This window comes from Macaca fascicularis, chromosome 11, assembly GCF_037993035.2.
Source record: "Macaca fascicularis isolate 582-1 chromosome 11, T2T-MFA8v1.1".
NCBI classification, from domain to species: domain Eukaryota; kingdom Metazoa; phylum Chordata; class Mammalia; order Primates; family Cercopithecidae; genus Macaca; species Macaca fascicularis.
The window spans coordinates 85,622,342-85,648,977 of record NC_088385.1 but is presented as its reverse complement, the minus strand read 5'-3'; the positions used below and the strand labels follow the sequence as shown (position 1 = coordinate 85,648,977).

Sequence of the window (26,636 nt, the reverse complement as noted above, 5' to 3'; positions counted from 1 at the left end):
GAAATTACTTTTTATATAAATCTTGTATAACAAGAGATATTAAATTTGGATCAAAATTTTAGACAGGAATATATCAGGCAGCAGAGAAACCATAAAGATGTATTAACCAGATAACTCTTCAACCTCACATTTTTTCAAGGCTTATGTTAAAATTCAAGTTTTGTAATCCTTAATTTGTTTTGGATGTTATTTGAAAGGCCTAAATTCTTTGTTTTTAAAATGAAAACACTTAGAGATATAAATCTAATAAAGGATGGCAGTAATTTAATATATGCAAATATACGTCATTTTCCTCTTAACTGTGTATGTTGAATGAGAAAATACCATTAGAGTGGTAAATTGAGAGACAAGGATCTGGCATAAAACAGACTAGAAAATTTACCCAACCGTAAGAATCTTCACATGCATAACAGAGATAAACAGAGATAAAGCCATGTCTAATCTTCCTGGGTAGAATTCTTGAGTGGAAGATTTCACCTTAAAAGAAAAAAAAATAAAAATAAAAATAAAAAAAGCACTCTCTTAGAAAGCTTCTCAAGGTCAGTTTAAGATAAATTTTTATGGGTGAAACACAATATATTGAAGCTTTTCGATAAAGTGCATATTATTTTCTTATACACCCTGTTCTGAAATAAAGAACCTTAATAAGTTAAAAGTCTGAAGCAGGTTAAGAGCATTTATAGACCATAACGCAATGTCTGTTCCCTCTTAGAGAGCCATATATCTCTATTTAATATTCCATTCTTTAAGGGCCTTAGGATTTCAGATAAATTTAAATAAATCAGCCTTGATTTTTCAGGCAGAATTAGAGAACCTTTGATTTATGGGCCACTCAAACTTGTACCTGTATAGTGTAATGACAAAGTGAGAGACAGTATTAGGTAAGTGTCAGCTAAGATTACCGTTAAAACTCATGCTCAATTGGGTCTTCTCCACACAGTATGCTCCTTTGTAGCATTGCTTTATCAACATATCAAGTGGTACTTATATTTTACAGAACCTTTCAACATTTATTATTTTCCAAAAGGAAAAAATATATAAAAATTGAAGAGTTCAGTGAACTTATTTAAAACCCAAATTAAAGTTTGAAAGATCAAACAAAAAATATTATTCTCTCTCATACATTACCGACCCTGTAAAAAAAAAAAAAGCAAAAACAAAAAAAAAAATTTTTTTTCACTACTGGAGCAGGACACCAGGAACTCTAAAATAAAATTTTCTTGACATTGCTCTTCATAATGAATTACTCCATTGTTGACTGACTAGATTTATTATTTTTTTTTTATTTGGTATATACAATTTTAAGTTGAATACATAATTAAAAGAAGATGGAATAATTGATCTTTCCTCAATTTGTGATAGTAACTGAAGGACTCGAGTGTATTTTACATTCTGGTAGAGTAGTAAAAGGAACATTAGTATCTCTGGGCATAAGATCAGACTGGAAATGGGGGAAGTAAGACAGTGACCCTCAACAATTTCAAGCTAAATTCTGTTCATTTAAAAAATAAACTTATTATTCAAAATATATTTTGAGAAGTGATTAAGTGCATATTAATTATACAATTAATGTGCCTTCACTGCAGACATTTTGAAAAATACAGAAATATATGAGAAAGAAAAGAGAGATCTCTAATCTCACCTTCTAGCTCCCAACACACTCAGTATATAAAAAATGATTGTGGTGTATTAACCTCCAGCATTTTTCTCAATGTATGTACACATTTCTACATAAAATTGGGATTATAGTTATGATTACAAAATTTTATATCCTGCTTTAGGTCTTTTCAAATTATTTTATGAATATTTTCCCATTATTAAATATTTTTCCATAGAGTTTTAATGTTCACATAATAGTCTATAATATACCCATCACATTATTTATTAAATTTTTTTTACTTTAATAAACATGGCTTTACTCCTATACTATGCAAGGCACAATACAGTGGGTCACATGAGAATACCAACTGAGAAAGACATGGCTTTTTCTGGGAAGGTAGATAGCTGAACCTATAATATAAGGGAATACATTTTTAAAATACAAAAAATAGAAACAGAAATTAAAGGTGGCACCAAAAAAATAAATTCAAATGTCCCAAATTAAATATATTAATACGCCCCTATTATATTTCATATTCTTTCTATATCCCAAAGTAAATGTCTCACTAAGTTTAAAACACATATTCATAGTTATAGTATTTCAATTTGTTAATATATTTTAATTCAGTTGTTAACTCGTCCATATGGTTATGCAATTTGTGTGGCATTTCAGATGTGATGTGCAAACTAATATGACTTTCATATTTTACTATGTGATGAGGCATGAATAGAATAAAAATCTCTCTGGTCTTTCCCATTTTGTAGCTCTCATGGAAGGATAAAAAAGTTAGAAAAATATTGATAAATCCTTTTAACCAATAAATTTCTGCCAATTAAGATTACCCTTTCAGTTAAATAGCATAAGCAGACAGAAACAGTAATTGACTTAAATCATGCAAACTCACTGATAAAAATCATTTGCAATACAGCTGTATGTGATGGAAAAGAAACTATGTGGTGCTGAATGACACCAGAAGAGAAGAAAACCTGTTTGTAAATTTTATTGAAAATTTCAATGGATTTCATAAGGGTTTTTTTTTTTTTTTTAGTTCTTTAGGGTTGTCCAAACATTGTCTCACAAAAAGTAAAACAGTGTTCATAAGGCTTTAAAAACTTTATAGGAATACAGTAAATAAAATAAATATTTAATTTCCATTAGCCATTGAACTATATTTTTCTTTAAACATTCATATTATTCTGTCTTGTACTCTTCATGTTAGCCAATGATATAACATCTACTTTTGATTTTTTAAAGATAAACATAAGGCCATTTTAAATTTTAAATATGCAGTTAGAAAGGATGAATAAGGTGGTTTAGCAATGTGTCTTCATCTACCAAGTGTTTGGGATTGTGCTAGACATGATGAGGGACTTCAGGGAATACTACTCCTTTCTTTTAAAAGCACCTTATGGCTTACAAACCGCTTTACCAAATGAGAAAGTCAAGGCTTGGGAGCGTTACACATTTTTCAAATGAGACAGCTAGAATGTGGATTCCAGAGTACGAACGCTGCTCTGAATTCAACTCTGTGTTTATCACTATTGAGCTCACTGCTCAAGGCTCCTTGAATCAAATTGGAGAAACAGAAACCATGAACTCATGAGAGGAACACAGTATCAGAGCAGGAGATTTTAAGCATGATGAACTGTTTCTTTTATTATAGTCCTATTTCTACAGAAGAAAAAAATACATTTTCTGTTACCTTATAACTGAAAATGAAATTCCACTTGTTTAATGCATTTTTAATGACCTTATTCACTGTGATAACAATAGATAGTCTGCATGGAAAGTCAGTTAGTTAATCTGTTTTTGCTTATAAACTTATAGAAGACCAGGATCCATCTATGTATTTGAGTCACTTTGTTGGTAAATGCATTTTGTCCTCATAGCTCTCCCAAATGTATTCACTTTGAGCAATGTTTCACAGTGATGATGGATTGAATCAAGTCCTTCTCACATATTTAATATATCTAAGTGGTGGTAGACATGTTAAAATTCATTATCATATGTGAAATTGCACACAAATGAGGGGATGGAACTAAACTTTTCTCTATGAATAGCTGCATATGCAGTGCATGGTTATTGATGGATAACCTAGACATGCAGTACATGGATACCTATGGATAACCCGGACATGCAGTGTATAGGTATATATGGCTCACTTGAACATGTGGTGTATGAATATCTATGAGTAACCTGGACATGTGGTGCATGGATATCTATGGGTAAGCTGGAGATGAGGTGCATGGCTATCTGTGAGGAACCTGGCCATGTGGTGCATGGGAATCTGTGGGGAACCTGGCCATGCGGTGCATAGGTATCTGTGGGGAACCTGGCCATGCGGTGCATAGGTATCTGTGGGGAACCTGGCCATGCGGTGCATGGATATCTATGAATAATCTGGTTCTGTGAATAATCTGGACATGCGGTGCATGGATATCTATGGCTCACCTGGACATGAGGTGTATGGGTATCTGTGGGTAACCCGGACATGCGGTGCATGGATATCTATGGCTCATGTGGACATGCAGTGTGTGAACATCTATGGCTCACCTGGACATGCGGTGCATGGATATCTATGAGTAACCTGGACATGTGGTGCATGGATATCTATGGGTAACCTGGACGTGTGGTGCATGGATATCAGTGGGTAACCTGGGTATGCGTTCATGGATATCTATGGATAATCTGGACATGCAGTGCATGGATATCTATGGCTCACCCTGATACACAGAGCATAAGCCAGTGACCCTGGCAGCAGCATCACAAAGTTCAACCTATGAAACTAACCAGCATCCACTATAAACTACTAGGCCAATTAATTTAGAATATATTATTTTGAGTAGATTAGAAAGGATCTTTCTGGATCATTACAATAATGTTTTCCCATGGGAAAAATAAATGTTAAGTAATATAATACAGAGTCCAGGAAAATAAAGAGTAATGTTTTATTTAAAGGAATAACTTAGTCATATGTTGAGTAAAGTAATGTTTGGTATTTTAGTTGTTTATTTGTTTCAGACCATTTGGAGTGTAGGTTAACTGAAAATTCATTTTATACAGTCAACTTTTAAAGTACAATTAATAATTTATGTTTGAAAACATTCACTATACATGGAAAACAAATTAGCCGAAGAGCTCCCCAGCCCGCACTTCATCTGCTCAGTGAAGAGCCTGTTGGCATCAGTTCCTGTGGTTGGTTTGCAGAAGACCATCCTCCCAAATCCCAGCCATCACTGGATTTCTTCCAGAATCAGCTTTCATTTAAGCATGAAGGAGAATTAGTGCAGAGGTTCCCTTCAGCTCCAAAGCTCTAAGCTATTTAATCACTGCTTTGACTCAGCCCAGGGCAATCAGTCCATCAGAGCAGTGACTCATTCCTGGGTGAGCTGAGTCTGGTGTGGACCTGGGTGGTATGAAAGCTTAATCATACTCTGTCTTTTTCGCAGCAGGAACAATGGGTATATTTAGTCTTCTGTATTTCCTGATATCATATTTGAACTACTGACCAGAAGATGAAAAACTTCTGTAAGAATTGCTGAATCATGTAATACATAGACTCTCCTCTTCTCTGCATTTTTTACCTTCTCTACTGGAGGAAGGAAAGACCTCATCTCAAGTATCTCTGACATTTTTATTTTCATTTCAATAGAATAAGATTTTTGGGGGGCTGGCTTGATTGTCCTTACATCTTAGACAGCTTTAATCTTCTTTTGAGCATGAACTGTTTAAACTTCCTGATTTTAGGTCAATATTACTGTTGATACTAGAGACCAGCTAGTTCAACCCACATATTTGGTAGATAACTCGGTTTCCTCAAGGTTTAATAATGTTGGTTCTTGGCTATCCTAAAAATTTGGGGATTGGCTATTAAGAGGTATTTAATAATTTCCCAAATGCAGAACAATGATATTTTATACTGGATTTGCAATCATTCTGATGTTCTCTAATGAGATTGCTATTTAATCTATAGTAATTTAAACTTTACCTTTGATTTGTAATAATAATGGCACCTCATGTCCCAGGCACTGTTCTTAACAACTTACTTATATTATTTAAATCCTCAGAAAAATACCTATGGGATCAATTTTTGTCATCTACATTTTATAAGTCTTAAAATCAAAACTTTGTGACTTTATGATTTGTCCAGGCCCCAAAAGCAACTAAATGATAGAAGAACATAGGGTGAAATTCAGGTTCACCTGAATCCATATCCCTTGATCTTAACCAATAGTATATGTTATTTCACAAAATATCTTCGTGACTAAAACTAAAAAACTGTTTAGTCTTTGAAATAGATAACTTCTCTGAAAACTGAAATATATTTTCTGTGAATCTCAAATAATCCATTAAATCTTTAAGATTTTAAATAAACTAGAAACTTTTACATAAAGAGACAGACCTTTGACTGATTGATCTTTACCAGAATCTCTGATGATTTGATGGTGGTTCAGTAAAGCTAAATGATAAAATATGCCAAAGATCTTTAGTTTGCATTTGGAATATTTTTCATCAAATGTGAGAATACAATTTTATAACATTACTGTGGTACTGGGATTCATTATCACACATTGTCAAACGGCAATCCTATTGAATATTTTATTCATGAGATTTTTTTTTCAACATAAGTTTTCAAGATATTAAGCAATCTAATTATTTTCAAAAGTGGATACATGCAGTAACAGTAACAGGAGTACCATTTTAGAATAAGCTATTTTCACATTAGCTCTGTAGCACAGAGTTTAGAACACATTTGAAACATGAAAGTTGTAAAAAGCACTTACCAAAAGTAAAATAAGAGGGTATCTACACCTACACTTGCAGTGGAGATTCTGAAATGTACACGTAATTCAACATTTTCTTGTATGCATAACTTTTTAATTACATCAATTTTGCACTCTGATTATTGTTTTATTATAAAGTGTCCTAAAATAATTAAGAGTTAATTTAACTTGGCTACCTTTCTGTGTTTCTATTTACTTGTCCTACTTCCTGTATAGTTGTTACCCCTTCTTTTTGTATACAAGCTTTCACATACACTAAAGTGGAAGAGAAGCATAAAATGACTAGTGGTTCTGATTCATGGTATAGGCCATACACACAGAACTGGCTAAGCTACCACTACTGTGAATGTCTTCAGGAGTCAAAAGGAACTGGGCATTTAAAACTTCCACACCTTCCCATCTTGCATTATGTATAGTCTGAGCTAAAGTAATGGGTGGTAATAGCAGACTATCCTCTGAAGAATGTAGCTACAGTCAGAAACTATCACTGCTGTGGATAGATCACCTTCTTGTGTGGGAGGGTTCACAGGCTTTCACATGAACAATAATCTATCTGATTGTGTGTAAGAAATACGAAGAGCAACCTTTCCACCCAGCCTTAAACAGTCTAACTTGGGAATTGTGTTTTTAAAGATAATTGCAACAAGGTACAGAACTGGTGGTTAGGCGGAATTTGCATGAGCAGCCAAAGGGGATTTAAACATCTGTGTTGTTGAAGAAAAGGGCATACTAATATATTGATATAGCAAAAGTTTCAATATTTACCAAACCAACTAAAAATATATTTGTATAATTGGACTATTCATGTCATCCCAAACAAATCATGCTACATTTCATATTCCTCCGACCCTCTTTGGAGGAAGAGAGAAAAAAGCTGGAAACGTAGCACTTAATTAACATAATCTATTATTTCATTTTAGTTGCAATTTTGTGCTAGGAATAGGATTTTTAAAACTGTAACTTTGGAAAGTAGACTGTGACTTTCTCCTAAACCATTTGCTCATTCTTGTCATCATCCCTTTATTATTCCAGTGCTTGAAATTCTGATACAAAGATGTATTTTTAAGTGTTCTTGTACTTGGGAAAATGTCAGTAGACTCCCAATGAATCTCTAAAAGCAGTGAAACTGCATTCATATTTTGTATTAGAATGATGTATGAAAGGAGACAGATGCTGATGTGGTCTAGAAGCAAGGCAGTCAGGTGCTTAGTAAGGATTATGTTTGCTAATTTAAAAAGAGGGAGGTGGAAGTTAGACATCATCAGTCTAAAAACAGGGACAGAGGCACCGATGAATTCAAGCTGTGTCATTTATTCTGTCACTGTCATGCATGTGCACTTTCCCCTCCTCTTGTACTGTATTCTTCCATTTCTTCAGTTTCCGCCCACACAAATTGTTGCTACCACCTATTCTGCAAGGGAGTTAGGAGGGTGGACTGGCAGCTTTAGCTCCCTGGAGAGCTGGTGCAGCTAGAGTTCTGGAAATAAGCTCACGGTGAGTGCTGGATCCCTTCTGAGCTCTGAGATTACACACTGTGCTAACATGTGTGCAGTTCCATATTTTAAGCTCTGTGTGATTACAAATGTTTAACAGGCTAGTAAGATCACCCATAGGAAAATGTTAGTAGAAACTATATTTCAGAACAATTTCCAAATGCTTTTCTTCCCCTCGCTCTAAAAATCAGGGCAGGATTGAGAGATTGTTCACTTGTAATAGGATAAAAGGAGAGGGCTGCTTACTTCAAAGGCTTTTGGATCAAGCTTTTAAGGAGAGCAATTAAAAATGTATCCATAGCAGGATATGGATGTATACTGATATACAACGGGAATGACTTTATTTTCTTTTTTCAGTACTCAGATGTGAATGAGGCTCCCTGCGTCATGCTCTCCCAGGACCTCTGAGAGGCATTCCTTCTGTTTCAAAGTGCCTTTACACCAACTTACAAAGTATGACAATAAAATAATAAAAAACAATCATTAACAAATACCACAATGAGTTGACCTTCTTAGGAATTGCCCTGGGAGACTGTATGTTGATGATAATGATGCTACCATGGCTTAAAATATTTTTGGAATTCCTCTTGTTGAATCGTGTTCAGAGAGCTGGTATAAGAAAATGAATTCCGTTACCTTGTGGTCACGCCTCATCTTTCTCACTGCTGTGAGTGCATTCAGGATGAATTTAAAAATTGAGATATTTCATAACCAGTTTGAGTTCGATGGAATAATATTTGTCACCGATGTTATTTACCAGTTTCTGACAAAACAAAAAACAAACAAAAAAAACAATCTCTCGATTCAAGTATTCATGAATTGCTTATTGAATTTCAGCAAGTAGTTCATGAATTGTTCAACATCTAGCAAGATTAAATAATATCTACAAAATTTCCATAGAAATGGGATTATTATTACTAATTTGCAGTATTTTCACATGGTAAATCAAGAGAAAATAATATTTTAAAAACTTATGAAGAAGCATGGTTCATGTGTTTTCAGAAATTCTAGAAAATGAGACTGTCACCCTGGGGAGAAGACTGACGTGGTAAATTCTATAAGCTTCAAGAGAAATGTAATGCAGAAAACAGAAAAGACAATGATTAAAAACAAAATAATAACTTTGTAGTTTTGACTATAATTGTCATGTCCTTCCGTGTGAAGAGACCACCAAATAGGCTTTGTGTGAGCAATAAAACTTTTTAATCACCTGGGTGCAGGCGGGCTGAGTCTGAAAAGAGAGTCAGCGAAGGGAGATAAGGGTGAGGCCATTTATAGGATTTGGGTAGGTAAAGGAAAATTACAGTCAAATGGGGGTTGTTCTCTGGTGGTCAGGAGTGGGGGTTACAAGGTGCTCAGTGGGGGAGCTTGATGAGCCAGGAAAAGGACTTTCACAAGGTAATGTCATCACTTAAGGCAAGGACCGGCCATTTTCACTTCTTTTGTGGTGCAATGTCATCAGTTAAGGCGAGGCAGGGCATTTGCACTTCTTTTGTGATTCTTCAGTTATTTCAGGCCATCTGGGCGTGTGCAAGTCACAGGGGATGAGATGGCTTCGCTTGGACTCAGAGGCCTGACAATAATAACCAATGAAGGAAAATAAAATTCAATTTCTCAGTTGCATATGAGTAACTCAAACACAGCAACTATAAATACAGCCCTTAATTTAAAAAACAATTCAAACACCATATGTTTGGTTTGTTATTTGTCTCAATTTTGTTTTTTGCTTCTCAAATGTATATAGGCTTTTTGAAAACTTTATGTTAATTGCTAAGTAACCAGTCAAGGCAACGGAACACAATTTTTAAAATCAAGTTTCACTGAAATGCAAATATAATGTAAAAGCTCTTGAAAATCAGTTTTGAGTTATTTGAAATTAATCTCTAACATACTATGGATCATCAGCTATTGTCAAATCAATAACATTCCAATTATGCAAATCGTTTTAATACAACTGAATACAATTTTTGAAACACAAGTAATAGGTCATGAATAGGTTATTTTGCAAATGTTCATTGCCTATTATTGCAAAATGTAACTCACAGTACAAGCATGCCTCAAATATACTGTAGGTTCAGCTCCAGACCACTTCAATAAAGTGAGTCACAAATTTTTTGTTTTCCCAGTGCATATGAAAGTGATGTTTACACTGCATTGTAGTCTGAGTGTAGTACCATTATATATATAAAATGGACATACCTTAATTTAAAAATACTTTATTGCTAAGAAATGCTAACAATTATCTAAGCCTTCAGCAAGTTGTAATCTTTTTCCTGGTAGAGGGTCTTGCCTCAAAGCTGATGGGTGCTGACAGATCAGGATGGTAGTTGCAGAAGGTGGGGTTTCTTAAGACAACAATGAAGTTTGCCACATCAACAGACTCCTCGTTTCATGAAAATTTCTCTGTAGCATGCAATGATGCTTGATGGCAGTTTACCCACAGCACAACTTCTTTCAACTTGGATTCAATCCTTTCAAACCTGCCACTACTTTATCAACTAAATGTATGACTATTCTAAATATTTTCCTGTCATTTCATTTCATTTCCTTTCTTTCTTTTCTTTTGGTTTCTTTTCTTTTCTTTTCTTTCTTTCTTTTTTTTTTTAATTGAGACAGAGTCTCACTCTGTTGCCCAGGCTGAAGTGGAGTGGCATGATCTTAGGTCACTGCAGCCTCCGCCTCCTGGGTTCAAGTCATTATCCCACCTCAGTTTCCCGAGTAGCTGGGATTACAGGAATGCACCACCATGCTGAAAGAAATCAGGCACATTCCTCAGCCCCGGGCTCAACACAAAGCACATTCCTCAGCCCGGGGCTCAACACAAACAGGCCCAGTACAAACACATCCCACCATATATCTCTCAATTTCCTGAGCCCAGTACAAACACATCCCACCATATATCTCTCAATTTTTCGAGCCCAGTACAAACACCACCTGGAAAAGTCCCCGATAAGGACACAGCCGTTTGTGTTTTTACTGAAAGCATGGGAACCAATAGAAAACTGCTAAATATATAACTTAAAATGTAAACCAATTGTAATGCTGTAACCAAAAGAATTCCCTTGTTCCTCTGTAACTTTACGTATCTTATTTACCTCGGGCTATAGAAAGCAAGCACTCGCATTGTTCGGGGCCCTCTTGTATGCTGTGGAAGGGAGGGACCAAGTTCGAACTTGCAGTAAAAGATCCTTGCCGCTTGGCTTTGACTCTGGACTCTGGTGGTCTTCTTTGGGGAACAAACGGTCTGGGCATAACAATGCCTTGCTAATTTTTGTATTTTTAGTAGAGACAGGGTTTCACCATGTTGGCCAGGCTGGTCTATAACTCCTGACCTCAAGCGATCCAACTGCCATGGCCTCCCAAAGTGCTGGGATGACAGACATGAACCACCACGACTGGCCTTTTTGTTGTCATTTCAACAATATTCATAACATCTTCACCAGAAGTACATTCCGTCTCAAGAAACTACTTCCTTTGTTCATCCATAAGAAACAATGCTTCATTCATCCAAGTTTTATGAGATTTCAGAATTAAGTAACATCACAAACTCCTCCACTTCCAATTGTCTTGCTATAGCCACCACATCCACAATTACTTCCTTCACTGGAGTCTGAACTCCTCATGGTCATCCCTGAGGGTTGGACTCAACTTCTTTCAAATAGCTGTTAATGTTAATATTTTTATTTCCTCCCATGAATCACAAGTGCTTTCCATGGCATCTTAAATGGTGAATATTTTCTGGAAGTGTATCAATCTATTTTGTCCATATCCATCCATAGTGATCTATGACAGTTCTAGCCTTACAAAATGTATTTATTGATCCACAGACTTCAGAATAGGTATTGTGATAGTAGGAATGGAAGCAGTATTAACCTCATTGTACTTTTCCATCAGAGCTGTTGGGTGACTAAGTGCATTCTCGATGAGCAGTGATATTTAGAAAGGAATCTTTTTTCTGAGCAGTAGGTCTCAACAGTGGGCTTAAAATATTCAGCAAGCTATGCTGTAAACAGATGTGTTGTCATCCAGGCTTTATCATTCCATCTATAGAGCACAGGCAGAGTAGATTTAGAATAATTCTCAAGGGTCCTAAGATTTTTGGAATGGTTAATGAGTACTTGAGTGCTGGCTTTAACTTTGAGTCATCAGCTGCATTAGCCTGTAACAAGAGAGTCCGCCTGTTCTTTCACACGTTGAAAACAGGTATTGACTTCTTCTCTCTAGCTATTAAAGTCCTACCTGGTATTTTTTTCCCAAAGTCCATTTCATCTGCATTAAAAATCTGTTGTTTAGTTACAGCCACTTTCATCAGTTGTTTTAGGTAGATCTGGATAACTTGCTGCTGCTTCTCCATCAGCACTTGCCACTTTACCTTGTATTTGATGCTGTGGACTTGGCTTCTTTCCTTAAACCTTATGAACCACCCTCTGCTAGGTTCAAACATTTTTTCTACAACTTCTTCACCTCTCTCAACCATTATAAGATAGAAGAGAGTTGGGACCTTGCTCTGAATTCTGCTTTGGCAAGGGACTGTTGTGGTTGCTTTCTTCTTTTATCCAGATCGCTAAAAATAAAAACAAATAAATAAATAAAACTTTCCCAGATAAGCAGTAAGGCTGCTGCTTCTTTTTTTTCCCCCTTAATTATTGATGGGTTCACTGCGGTAGTGCTTTTAATTTCTTTCAATAATCTTTTCTCTGCATTTACAACTTGGCCAACTGTTTGGTGCAAGAGGACTAGCTTTTGGCCTATCTTGGCTTTTGACATGCCTTCCTGATTAAGTTTAGTCATTTCTAGCTTCTGATTTAAAGGAAGATGAGTAACTCTTTACTTCACTTGAACAACTAGAAGCCCTTGAAGGATTATTGCTTGGCCTTTTCCATATATTGTTTTCTGTCAGGTAAGGAGTGATATCTAACCGAGATGGAAAATTTTTAAGCACAGTTGAGCACAATGACTTAGGCAGTCTCATGCAAGGTATGCTCAGTTTCTGCAAAATAATTAAAAAAAAGAATATTTTTCGATTTTACTTCCTTTCTCAGTAATCAACATAGCATCCTGGTTCATAGGGGAAAAGGTGTGGTCAAACCCACAGGTAACTGATATAGAAACCATATGCAAAAGCCTGCTGAAACCCAAGGACTTTCCACCACCACCCCTGCTTCCCCAGAAGAGAATGACATGGTTTGGTTGCTTATGTCCATTATCTCATTATTTTTGTTCAACTCTTGATTGTTTCTCTATGTTAGAGGATGTGTAATAAACTGTCTTGCTGCTTACTGAGATTTGTACCTTGTAGGAGAAAAAAAGAAGACAAGAGCCTAATTACTGTTTTTGTGTGATTCCAAATGCTCAAACAGGCTACTCTTGTATTTATTGTACTTTCCATATCTCAGGATTCAACTTTTTAGGACCTTGCTACTCAGAGTGGGGTACATCAGCAGCAACATCGAGATCATCTGAGAGTTTGTGAGAAACAATGACTCTCAGATACACGTTAGACTCATGGAATAAACATCTGCATTTAATAATCCATCCTAGTGAATCTCATACACTTCAATATTTGAAAAGCACTACACTAGGAGATAGAACTATCTGGCTATGAATTTTGGTAGTACCTCTTAAAAACCTCGGTCGACTGAGGATCATATTCATCACAGGTGAAATAGAAATAATAAAGACTCCTCCTTCCACTGCTCCCAGCACCGGGCCTCCCAGGCGACAAGGGCCAAGCACCCACCAGCCGGAGCCACGCACCCGCTGCTTCCAGAGCCCTCTGGGCGGCAGACTGGCTCACTGTGCAGATTCTTCCTAACCTATTGGTGAGAACTACGACACAAGATGGCCGCAAATAAACCCAAGGATCAGAGTAATTTGGCCTTACACAAAGTCATCGTGGTGGGCAGTGCCAGTGCGGGCAAGGCTGCTCTGACTCTACAATTCATGTACGATGAGTTTGTGGAGGACTATGAGCTTACCAAAGAAGGCACCTATCAGAAGAAAATAGTACTGGGTGGCCAGAGAGTACAGATCGATATCTTAGAAACAGCTGGGCAGGATGACTATGCTGCAATTAGAGACAGCCATTTCCGAAGCAGGGAGGGGTTTTTCTGTGTCTTCTCTGTTACAGAAATGGAATCCTTTGCAGCTACAGCTGACTTCAGGGAACAGATTTTAAGAATAAAAGATGAGAATGTTCCATTTCTACTGGCTGGTAACAAATCAGATTTAGAAGATAAAAGGAGGTTTCTGTAGAAGAGGGACAAAACAGAGCTGAACATTGGAAATGTTAACTATGTGGAAACATCTGGTAAAACACGAGCTAATGTTGACAAGGCATTTTTTGATTTACTGAGAGAAATTCGAGCAAGAAAGATGGAAGACAGCAATGAAAAGAATGGGGGGGAAAAAGAGGAAAAGTTCGGCCAAGAGAATCAGAGAAAGATTCTGCAACTTATAATCAAAGCCCAGATTCCTTTCTTATCTTGACCATACATATAAATATAATTTATAAGCACTGCCATTGAAGGCTTAATTGACTGAAATTACTTTAACATTTTGGAAATTGTTGTATATTGCTAAAAGCATGAATTGGAACTGCAATAAAAGTCAAATTTACTTAAAAAAGAAATAAATGTGGCTTCACTAAGAAGCAAAGTTCAACTTATTTCATTATTGCCTACATTTATCATGGTCCTGAATGTAGCGTATGAGCTTGTGTTTCTCGGGCAGTCTTTTTTTGAAATATTAAATAAAGAGGTGAGATGGGGGTGGGGAATGGGAGGAAAGGTGACTTTCTCTGTTTTGTTTTGTTTTTATATATAAAGCTTAAAGTTTACATCATTTTAAAATATCTTGGTCTTCTACTACCTTGAAAAATGACAATTGTGAACATGATAAATTTTACCACTTTTTGTAAACCATCGTTATGCCAAATTTAGAAGAAAAAGTTATTGGTGTGGTTGTTGCATGTAGTTAAACTGAGAGTAATTCATCTGTGAATCTGCTTTAATTACCTGGTGATTAATTTAGAAAAGTGGTGTAAACGTGCACATGGAAATTTTTGAATATACCTTAATTTAAAAACTGAAAAATACCTGGCTATATGACTCTGGAGGTGTTCTTACTGACACCAGGGTTCGACTGCCCCATATGTTGTGGTGAGAAAATATATGCCCAGCATGGAGTACAGTTTTTGTATAGAAAATCCTTGAGAAATAACTGTCTGCTAGGACTCTGCCCAAATTTAAAATCTGTGCCATTCTCTGGTTCTTGAAAATAAGGTTCCAGAACTCTTTGATCGCTTTTAATAAACTGCAAGGTAATTTAAAATGAAGGAACAGCATGTAGTTGTAAGAGAATTTTTGACTGCGAGGATTCAGCATCAGTTTGAATGAACCCTCTTTTTCTCTAAGATGTTGGTCCCTGGAAATCACTTTCTGCCAGTGGTGAACATGTAAGTGTTAAGTTTTTAATCTCCTGGGAGCAGAGCACAGGAAGAAAATGTCAATAATGCTAATGCATCTTGCACTGGGACACTTTGGGAAAATATTCATGCTTGCCATCTGTTCATTTCCAAGTTTGTATTCATGAAGTTACAGTTTTATATAGGAATTATTAGGAGTAATTTTTGCCCGTTTATGTTCATAATGAAGAACATTGTAGCTACATTTTCAGAAGTTAACATCAAGCAGTCAAACCGGGATACAGTGTAGAAAATATGTTTGGCACACACTAACCAAACATCAGGCCGGGTCACCATTGCGTGGTGTCCCTGCTAGAAGAATTCGATCACGTTATTTGGGGACATAATTTCAGTGGGAAATACGCCACTGTCAGATTTTTTTTTCCTCTTTCCAGTGGGGCTAGGACAGTTGATTCAACAGAGTATTTTTTTCTTTTTGCTCAATCCTACTTTCAACAGGCCAAAGATGTGTTCAGGCATTCCAGGTAATAGGTGTGTATGTAAAGTTAAAAATAGGCTTTTTAGGAACTCGCTCTTTAGATAGGACATCCAGTTTCTCATGCTAAATATTTGTCCTTAAAGAATTAGAGATGTACCATCTTTCATATTTCTCATAGGCTATGCCATATGCAGAATTCGTAACCAATGTAACATTGGCCAGTGGGCCCGGCAATCTCCACGTGTACTCATTATAGTCTTATTTAACCAGGACTCCTAACCACTAACAATGTGACTTTGCTTTGAGACCTTTCCTCTTCTGGGTACTGAAGTGCCATGAAGCCAACTGACAAAGATGCATCATGTATCTTAGGCTGATGCCACTAATTGATTTGTTTATTTTCAATTTGAGCCATTTAAAGACCAATAAACTTCTTTTAAAAAAATCGAAATAATAATATGTTTGTAGGTTTTTGTGCATACATTTTGGCATTGAAGAGGGTTTCTTCCACCTCTTTTACTACGTAACATAAAAACAGTCCTTAATGTCCTATTGGGACATTGCACTATCCATCAAAATACTGTACTTGACAAACTCTCTGTGCTCCATAGTCAAGCAGAGCTGAGTTTCACCCCTGGCTCTGTCTCTTTCAAGATTTTTATGAAGATTAAATGACATAATTAAAGTGAAAATGTCTGGTAGTTTTTCCAGAACCTAATAAGAATTCAACAAAGTTTATCTAATGAATATTAATTTGCTCTATAGCAATTGAGTGAAATGAGTGTTACCTTGTTTGTTCGTCTAAAACCACCTGACTCTCATGCTAAGATCCAACTCATTGTCCATAGTGTGTAACATTCTTGAAGACATTTATTTTCTAGAAAGCTGGTGTAGCACTGAGTCCTTAGAATATTTTGACCATAAACGCTTTCAGGGCTTAAAAAGTTGATTCCTTAGTTACCTGGCCATGCAACTTTTCTTTCTCCTTTCTTTCTCTCTTTCAACTATTCCCATCCTCATCTCTTAATTAAATCTTCTACCCTTTCAACTTTCCTGATTTCAGCTCTTAGATAAAAAACAAACAAACAAAAATGAGCTCACACTAACAAATTTCTGGTACAAAATAATTTTCCTATAGATAATCATACATTAAAAGAGAGTAGTTCTTAATCCAAGTGAATTTTTATTTTGTGCTTATATTATTGTGACTCATTCACAAACACAATAAAATGTATATTATTTCATTTAAAAAATTTACTGAGAGACTGCTATGCAGCAGACACTTTTTTAGGCAACGAGGACTGAGTTCAGAAGTAGACAAAAAAATCTTGCCCTGCTGGAACAACCGGACGTCCACATACAAAACAGTCAATGTAGACACAGACATTACGCCCTTCACAAAAATTAACTCAAAATAGGTTACAGGCCTAAAACACAAAAACAGAAAACTCCTGGAGGATAACATAGAAGTAAGTCCAGATAACCTTGGATTTGGTGTTGACTTTTCAGATACAACACCAAAAGTACAATACATGACAGAAATAATTGATAATCTGGGCTTCATTAAAGTTAAAAAGTACTCTGTGAAAGAAAATGGGAAGAGAATGAGAAGACAAGCCAAAGACTGGGATAAAATATTTACAGGCCTTAGGACTATTTTCCAAAACACACACACACAGAAACTCTCACAACTCAAAAAGAGAAAACAAAAAAGGCTGATTTAAAAATGAGCCAAAGACATTAACAGGTATACAGATGGCAAATTCACATTTAAAATATTCTCCATGTCATGTCATTATGGAAATGAAAATTAAAGCAGCAATGAATTATTACTACACACCTATTAGAATGACCAAAATGAAGAACACTGACAACACCAAATGTTGGTGAAGATACAGAGCACCCAGATCTCTCATTCATTACTGGTGAGAATACAAAATGGTGCAACCACTTTGGAATAGGGATTGACAGTTTCTTACAAAATTAAACAAATATTTACTATATGATCGAATAGAAATTCTTAGTACTTCCCCAAAGGAATCAGAAGCTTATTTTCACAAAAAAAAAAAAAAAGAAAAAAAAGAAAACCCTACACGTAGATATTTATAGCAGCTTTGTTCATAATTGCTAATGCTTGGAAACAATATGTCCTTCAGTAGGTGAATGGATAAACAAAGTATGGTATATTCAGAGAATGCAACACTATTCAGCACTGAAAAGAAATAAACTATTATGCCATGTAAAGATATGGAAGAAACTTTTACACCCATTGCTATGTGAAATAAGCCAAGCTGAGAAAAGTTACCTATTGTATGATTTAAACAATATAACATTCTGGAAAAAGCAAAACTGTGGAGACCAAAAAGATCAGTAGCTGTTCAGAGTTGAGTTGAGGGTTGAGGAAGGCAGAATTAGTAGACAGCATAGAGCATTTTTAAGACAGCAAAAGTATTTGGTATGATACTGTAATGGTGGATACATGTCATTCATTATACAGTTGTCCAAATCCACAGAATATACAACACCAAAGTGAACCCTAATATAAACTATGGACTTTGGGTGATTATGATGTGCCAAGTCAGGTTCATCGGTTGCAACAAATGTACCACATTAGTGGGAGATGTTGATAATGGGGAGGCTGTGGTTGTGTGGGACCAGGGGTATATGGACTATCTCAGTACCTTCAACTCAATTTTGCTGTAAATCTAAAATGGTTCTGAAAAATGAAGACTATTAAAAAACTTCCTGCCCTCATGGAAGTTATGTTGCAGTGGAGGAGAAGCAAAATAAAAAAATAGAAAAAATATAGTATGTTAGATGATGATAAATTATATGTAGAATAATTAAGCCAGCTGGAGGCAGAGAGATTCTGTTGAGAGAGTTGAAATGTTAGTTGACACAGTAGGGGAGGCTTCATTGAGAAGGTGACTTTTGACAAAGGACATGGAGGAAGTGAGGGATTGATCCATACAGATATCAGATGGAATGGGCATTCCAGCCTTGGGGTGTCAAGAACAAAGGTATTGAAGCAGAGATGCATCTGGCTCATTTCAGGAACAGCAAGAAGGCTAGTGTGTCTAAAGTGGTGCACAGTATGGAGAATGGGCATATGGCCAGATCATTTTGGGAAGTGTATCAGACAGTATAAAGCCAGGTTACATGTCAGTAACTCACAGTAACATAATCTCAGAGGCATAAGGCAGTAAGGTTTAGTTTTCACTCATGTTGCACGTATATTTCAGGTCAGCTGAGAGCTCTATTTTACCTTCAAAGATGCATAGACACATAAGTATAATCATTTTCAGTGTATGTAAACATCAGTTATTTCATATATTATAAAGGACAAACAGTAGAAGCAAAGAATTTCTGTTAAGTGACCAAAAGAATTTTTGCAGAAGGTCCTCATATTTCTGAGATGCAAAAGATAGGAGTCTAATGCCTTCTGGACTTGATGATCTTGATTCCTTCCTCTGTGGATGCAGAGGCTTCTGTAGGATTCATTTCCTCTAATTTTCTGCTGCTTTGTCCTCCTTCTATTTTCACTCCTGGGGAAACAGATCTAATAACTTCTGTTAACGTTTCCATATAGTGTGGAACTGACCTAAAATGTCACACAATCTGATCTTTTGATATCTTATGTGCTGTACTGGATGTAAAAAATGACCAACTTGAACAGGTTCCCCACTGGGGTCACTGGTCATTCTTTTTTAAGCCAATTAAACTAATGTTCTTTTTGGCAGCATCCATCCATACTCTACTTTTCAGTTCTGGAATTTCACTTTATCTTTACAAATTCCAAGTTTCTCAGGAAAATCTGTTTTCTAACATCTCTATTTTCCTGAACATGTTAATCATAGCTGTTTTTAAGTCCTGTCTTCTAATTCCAAAATCAATGTCATCTATGGATCTTTTTTTATTATCCACCTTTTCTCTTTCTTTTGGCTGGAGCTTTGCCTTTTTAAGAACACATGATTTTAAAAATTGATTATTAGATATTGTGTATGAAAAATTGTTAAGGATTTGGAGGCTCCAAAATGTGTTTAATCTTTCCATCGCTAAACATAAAAAAATGCAGATAGGTTATTGTAATCCAATCAAGATTGAGCTCGAAAGTGCATTTCAGCATTACTAAGGTTTTGTCTACTTTTGGCTTACCTATAATCTTGGATGTAACTCTCCAGCCACACTTGGGTATACACAAATGAACCCTGAATCCTAATCCTGTTTAACATGGAGGCTATTGAAAATTTTTCTTGGCCGGGCGCTGTGGCTCAAGCCTGTAATCCCAGCACTTTGGGAGGCCGAGGCGGGCGGATCACAAGGTCAGGAGATCGAGACCACAGTGAAACCCCGTCTCTACTAAAAATACAAAAAATTAGCCGGGCGCGGTGGCGGGCGCCTGTAGTCCCAGCTACTCAGGAGGCTGAGGCAGGAGAATGGCGGGAACCCGGGAGGCGGAGCTTGCAGTGAGCCGAGATCGCGCCACTGCACTCCAGCCTGGGCAACAGCGTGAGACTCCGTCTCAAAAAAAAAAAAAAAAAAGAAAATTTTTCTTGAAGTTTTGAGAGTTTGTGCTTGGTTTCTCAATCTTTTGTCTTACGTGGTTTTAAAATTTGGCAAATACTCTGTGTGAAAATTGAGATGGTATTGGCAATCAGTTCTTTGCCCCACCCTTCTTACTAACAAATCTAAGTGTTTATTTTTTTGTCACTTTATCTCCATGGGGCAATAATAACTACCTGCTACTTCTAGATCTAGTAATAGAGGCCTTCTCTCTGGGTCCATACTGTGTTCATCAGTTTACTGCCTGTGTTTAGAATCCTAAGTAAACTGGCTACAAAATGTTGGTTTGCTTAACTTTGAAACTGCTTGTTTTTCAGGGATTACACCCACTCCCACCCCAATTCTGATTATCTCAGTAGTTCTCTAATGCCTATAATGTAAAAATTATTTTATCAGGATTGTCTTTTTGTTCTTTAGTGGAACATTTTTCTGTTGCAAGCTACAACATCTTAGGCAAAATTAAAAGTCCATGTATATAGAACTTTTTCTAGTTTGTGTGTTTGTTAAATTTTCACCTTCTCCTTATAGATTATAAACTCCTTGAGAGTAAGGAGTTTTCTGTGTTGCTCATCATTATCTCTCAAGTGTCTATTAACAGCAGTTGTCATGTAAGAACTCAATACATCTGTGTTGTATGAGTGAGTATTCAAAGTTCACATAAAATATGTATGTGCCAGATAAATGCCATCTGCTTCTTTCTTTCCTTCTATTATCAGAAGCAGCTGAGGCTAGAGATGAAAATACATTGTTTTGGAAATTAGAAAAACCATTTAAATGTATCCTTACTATCAGCCTTAATTACCTATAAATGCCCTTACACTTACACTTGCTTATTCCAAAAAAAGTCCCATATTTGTGAGAGAAGTTTTTCAATTTCAAAGCAGAATCAACCCTCAGTTATATCAGCACTTGTCCATATCATTAAATAACAAGCATACTAACCACTGCTCTCCCAATCCATTTTCACTGAAAAATCAAAATTAATTAGAAGGACAAAAAGCAAAAGTAATCAATAATATCCATTTTCCCCTCATATTTCAACTCTGCTTGGGCCATAGGAAAATAGGAAGAATTGCTTTATAGGCTGAATTAGACCATTGGTGCTATAGTAAGAGGAAAAAAAAACCATTCTGCTATTCTGAATGGTCCATTGGATTTTATAAAACAACAAAAGCCCTATTTAAATTAGTGACACTTGAAAGATTTTTTATTTTAATTATGATGGGTGATCACAGTACACTCAGTGTTTAGGAGTTCAAAACCTAATTCTTCTGCTTAATTGCTAGAACTTCTACATGCTTTGCTTAGGTCACTGACAATCTGTGAAGAAGGAATAGCTGTCTATCAGAGTTAGACCCAGGGTGAACAATATTGGTTAAGGATAGGAGTTTATATTTAACTTATTACTTTCTACTGATAAAGACAGTCCTGGGATACTTACAAAATGCTTCTCTAGATAAATATTGAAGTAAAACGCACATATCTGGAAGACTACCAAGATAAAAAGTCATTTTTTTCCATCAAATTGAAAATTTTAGTTAAATAATGTGATTAAGAAATGTGTTTTTAGTTTCTGAGAAAATAAAATTAACCAATTTTGAAATAAAAATAAAATTTTTAAAGAAATAAGATTAGACCGGGCGCGGTGGCTCACGCCTGTAATCCCAGCTACTTTGGGAGGCCGAGGCGGGCGGATCACGAGGTCAGGAGGTCAAGACCATCCTGGCGAACACGGTGAAACCCCATCTCTACTAAAAATACACCAGGCGTGGTGGCGGGCGCCTGTCGTTCCAGCTTCTAGGGAGGCTGAGGCAGGAGAATGGCGTGAACCCAGGAAGCGGCGGAGCTTGCAGTGAGCTGAGATCGCGCCACTGCACTCCAGCCTGGGCGACAGAGCGAGACTCCGTCTCGAAAAAAAAAAGAAAAAAAAAAGAAATAAGATTAATATTACCCTTAGTGTTTCATTATTATAGTTTGTTTTAAAATCTGCACTGATCAAAAATACATTCAGCTGAATTTAACAAATATATACATTTATTTATTAACGAAACGAGCTTTATTTAGAATCTACCAAACCAAGCAGGAAAACTAACAATGAATTAAAACAAAGTACGTATCTGTCTCAAGTCTTGAGAATTGCTTCTGAAAGCAATATGCTAAGTGTGTATGTGTGTGTGTGTGTGTGTGTGTGTGTCAGAGAGAGAGAGAGAAAGAGAGAGAGGGAGAAAGAGAGAGAGAGAGAGAGATAGTATAATATCAGTGTAGTCCTTTTTTAAAATGTTGGGCTTCCCAATCTTTATGTATAAAAATAATGCTCTTTGAAAATTAGAAAAAAAGTTTTACCTCATTATCTAAAGTGAGAACTTCAGACCATATAGTCTTACGTATATAATCTGTATTTTTATTGCCCTGCTATGCATTTAATTACTAATAGAATTTAACAAAGTCCATTCTAATTCATATATATTTTCCAATGTATATATTTACCTTTAATCAACTAACATTATTTTTAGTAATCGGAACTCCATGGTTGTATATGATTGACAAATATAACCTCCTATGCAGCATACTTAAAATTTTTTATGTAGCTAAACTAATTTTCTAAGCTTATTTACTTTCAAGTCAGAAATCTCATTTCCCAAGAATTTTCTTTTACTTAATGATTGTTTAGAGTTAAATTAGAAAATTATCTTTTGATTAACATTTTTCTGGTATAATAAGCTTAAAAATTATTACTAATTTGCAGCATCAGACCAAGTGTCCACTTGAACATTTTTCATGCGTAAAATATATGATTATATAAGGAATTGGAAGTAATAACAGTAATTGTAACCTATCCCATGATGTATTTGTTCAAATGAGCATACTCTTCACTTAATATTTTTGAAGCATATAGGAGAATAATTGAAAGAGTAATAACTTTCATATGAAGAATAATGAACACAGAGAGATAGGACAAAATTAATCTGGGATTCACTGATAATGTCAGAGTTTCTTGACATCTACATCTTCTACTCACTACCTGCTTAATCTCAAAAGCATGTCAATTACAGGAATCCAATCCGACATTTTAAAAGAATGCAACTTGCCTAAAAAGTTAAAGGAAAATTACTCTTGTCTAAAACACACAACAGTTTTCTCCATATATATAATAGATATACATATATATATGATTTCTTAACTCTCCTTAGTTATTTGAAGTTCAGAACAAAGAGTATAAATATATAAATTATAAAATATTGAGGTGCAATTATTTTTAATTATTAATAATTATGAATATTGTTTATTAAAGTCCATGTCTTCATAGTTCTCTTTTTTTCTTTAGTTAGTTGTACCTGCATTGAAAATACTCCAAAAAATGATCTGCATTCTCCCTTTAGTAAGGTATTTTTATTGGCATTATAAAAGCCACTCAAATTTAGCATCTCTAGGTTTTCTTTCAGCTACATTAAGATTTAACTTACGTATGCACGCATTTAAATAGAATGGATTTTCTCATTATCTGGTCTCATTATTCAAGTTCTCCATTATTGTTTTCACTTAGAAATTTCCCAGTAGTAACATTTCACATGCAGATTCACTAACGCATTTGGAAAGAATATGACTATTTATCCTGTTCTGAAAAATCATCCAAGAAAAATTTAGTGATGATTCAGAGACATGTAAGTACCATGTGAAGTAAGCTTTATTTATTTTTCATCCAAGCAGAGAAGAAGCTGAGATTAGATATAATTAATTCTTTCCAATATTGTATCAGATGGGTTATTATAGAGAAAATGTTTTTAATGAACTACCTTAATTCATGAGGCATAGTATTAGATGTAGTTGATTTGAAGTGAAGCACTAGAGATTCAAGTGAGTTACAAATATATTTCCTGATAATTAGATTTATTAATTATTGGAATGTGTTCCTAAGAGGTTTGCTGGAATTCCCACTTTTTAAAGTGGGTCCAAAGAATAGAATACCAGAAAATCCCCAATAGAAACTATAGATAAGTTCTCTCTTAATTCAAAGAACAGCCAGCGTCATATGTAAATGCAACTCTGAAGGCATTCTCATTATAATTTGAAGTGAGAAAAGAATTATGAGCCTGATATTTTATTAGATCAATAAGCCACAAATCAGATATGTTGGTTATAACTTTTGAAAACCTGGCATAATAATCATAAATACTTGCAGACAACATGCTTTTCCATTTATGAGAACGAATGTTATAGCAGTGTCTGGATAAAAACTAAATATACCAAAATAAATAGCTGCCCTATATAAAAACTGGTACAAAAATATAAAATATTGAGAAAAAATTAACAATAAATATGATGAAATTATATGATGGAAGTTATTTACAAATATGGAGCAATGTAAGAGAAATCTTATAAATGAACAGGTACACCATGATCTGGTCTTGCAAGAACAAATAAATCTTTCAAGTCTTCTCCTTTAATAATTAGAGAGTTAAGTAATTTCGAGTAAAGCTTCAAGTGGGAAATGTTTTATTCTTTTGCAGGATTGAATTGGAGTATCAGCTGAATAAAATAAACAAACAAGATTAGCCAAGCCATTTTAAGAAGACTGAATAGTACATATCTTGTTAGATTTTAGAAATATAGCATAAAGGCCGGGCGCGGTGGCTCAAGCCTGTAATCTCAACACTTTGGGAGGCCGAGACGGGCAGATCACGAGGTCAGGAAATCAAGACCATCCTGGTTAACATGGTGAAACCCGATCTCTCCAAAAAAAAAAAAAAAAAAAAAATACAAAAAAACTAGCTGGGCCAGGTGGCGGGCGCCTGTAGTCCCAGCTACTTGGGAGGCTGAGGCAGGAGAATGACGTAAACCCGGGAGGCGGAGCTTGCAGTGAGCTGAGATCCGGCCACTGCACTCCAGCCTGGGCTACAGAGCAAGATTCCGTCTCAAAAAAAAAAAGAAAGAAAGAAAGAAAGAAATATAGCATAAAGACCACTAGTACAATTTCATAATTTTGTTAGTGTGTACATTTTATGAGCAGTCTAATGCAGTTTCTAGATTTTCTTTTCCTTTAAGATGCCTATGAAGAGAAAGAAAAAAAAAAGGAATAAAATTGCCAGGTTAAAAACAGTAGGACTCGATGTCAAAATACTTGCACTCTCTGCAAATTTTCCAATAGCCATAATGTCAATAATATTTCAATTAAAAACATATTGTACTCTGACCAAAACATGATGCAAACATTTTTACCTTACAGAAAGTAGAGATAGATGCCTTTTCCTTATTTTCTCCAGTGATGCTAAGCTTAGTCCAGAAATGGAAGAGTTGTGACAAAAACAATATTGTAATAATTACCGTAGTGTCTGACCTTTTATTCACTAGCTCCTTGACCTTATTTCTCAGTTCTTCTATAGGTATCTATTTTTATTATTTTAAAATTTATCCACCTAGTGATTATTTTAGAAATGTAAGAAAACATGTATACTTGTATTCATTTATTCCTTTTCTTACACAAAAGAGCATATTTTGTATACTGTTTTTCACCTTTCTTTCTTTTTTCATCCCATATTATATCCTGGAGATCACTACATATCAGCTTAGGGATATGTTCTTAACATTTTACAGTTGTGTGACATTATTAGGTGGGTGCAAAAGTAATTGTGGTTTTTGACATTAAAAGTAATGGCAAAAGCCGCAATAACTTTTGCACCGACCTAATAATACATTACGTAGGTTGACTATAGATTACCAATCAGTCCCAAATTGAGAGATATTTGTTTCCAATCATGTGGCACTACAAATATAAGCACAAATAATAATTTTGTGCCTAAGTAATTTTATAAGTTTGCTGGTATATATTTGGGATAGACTCCTACAAGTGGCCAATTGGGTGAAAGAGTAATAAATTCCCTAAAGTTCTTCCAGATATTGCTGTGTTCTTCACCATAAGCGTTAAAGCTTGTTGCATTTCCATAAGCAATGTGTGAATATTCCCGTTTCCATACAACTGAGCTTGTTGTCAAATTTTTAGATTTTTGATAAATGTGAGGTATAATTTTAATGCTCATTTGTATTATTATGAGTAAGGGTGAACATCTTTTTTCACATGTTTAAACACCATTTTCATTTCTTGCTTTGAATAGTCTGTTCATATATTTTATCCAGTTAAAAATTACTGATAGTTTTATTTTCCTCAAATTTTAAGATCTCTTTGTGTATTATTTTTCTGCATTGATTATAAAGTTCATATAGAAAAATGAGCAAACAATAATTATAGGGAAACTTTATGTGTATATTATGTCTTAGATATTTATCAGTCAGTATG

At 35.4% G+C, this 26,636-nt stretch overlaps 1 pseudogene; it reads left to right on the top strand.

Moving 5' to 3' along the window:
- The first annotated feature begins 13,718 nt into the window (after window positions 1-13,718).
- LOC135966106 (ras-related protein Ral-A pseudogene) lies at window positions 13,719-14,512 on the top strand (annotated as a pseudogene).
- The last annotated feature ends 12,124 nt before the right edge of the window (window positions 14,513-26,636 follow it).